Here is a 1,144-nt window from a genome sequence, read left to right as displayed (position 1 = left end):
GATTAGATGCGGAATTAACCGATCGAGGGCGGCGTTGCGCAGTTTCTCAGTTATCAAATAGTGTTCGGACGCTACCTACACATTTGATATTTTTTTGCACTAATAATAAAATAATAATAAAATACACTAATTGCAGTAATATTTTACATCGCAATTCCTCTAATATCTGGAAAAGTCTATACTCTATTCCATTTATACCAAATTCCAATTGAAAACCAAATAATGTCAGTAAAAAATCCATATTTGCCATAAAATTGAAGACATCTTCTTGTGTCTAGAAACATTACTTAATTCCATGAATGTAGGAAGCTGAATGAAGCTGAATGTAGGGATTTCAATTGATAGGCTTGAGCGTATTTAGAAAAACTATCTATTATTGTTAGGAATTTGCACTTTTCGAAGGTAAAGGTGTCGAGATGAGTTGTTTCAAAGGGTTTTAAAAATCTTATCATGTGTCCGTGGGTTGGAGAGAGATAGCATGTGTAGTATGCAAATAATATTGGAAGTTGTTCGGAAGGATGTCAGAATATTCAGACAATAGTTTGTGCTCGATTTCCGGCAGTGGAACATTGTTTAGAAACAATTATTTATACATAATTAAAGAAAGTGCGACAACCCATTTTTTGTGAATAACTGTTGAACCGTTGATGCTATTGAAAAAAGTTTTATTCTCTTTTCAATTATTAAAAATACATGTGATATCAGATAAACTACATTAAAATCCGTTCATTAGTTTACTCAAGAATTGAAAAAAAAAACCTTCGATTTAAGCGTTTTGTTAATTTTCAATAATTAATTTCGTTTTATTTCAAGAAAATGGTATCTTAACTTTTTTCGGTCAGTCAGTAATGAAATTGTCATTTACTGTACGTTGTAGTATAACTTTTTACGAGTAAAATACAGTATCAGAGAAGTCTCTCCGACCAGAGACAAGACTTGTCTCTGCTCCGACGTCTCAAGAAAAATGTATTTAGAATCTGGCAAGAGCCCGTTTAGCATAGCAAATGGGAATGAATAAAAAGTTATGAATATTTGGAATTAAAAACCAAATTAATTATGAAAAATTTTACTTTCATCTATTTAGTGCCCGAAAAAAGTCTAATCTAATCCGACTGCACTACTTGTTCCATTGAAGTATATTTAC

This window comes from Dendroctonus ponderosae, unplaced genomic scaffold, assembly GCF_020466585.1.
Source record: "Dendroctonus ponderosae isolate FM_Combo_2020 unplaced genomic scaffold, Dpon_F_20191213v2 Dpon_F_20191213_5, whole genome shotgun sequence".
NCBI classification, from domain to species: Eukaryota; Metazoa; Arthropoda; class Insecta; order Coleoptera; family Curculionidae; genus Dendroctonus; species Dendroctonus ponderosae.
This window is presented reverse-complemented; position numbering follows the sequence as displayed.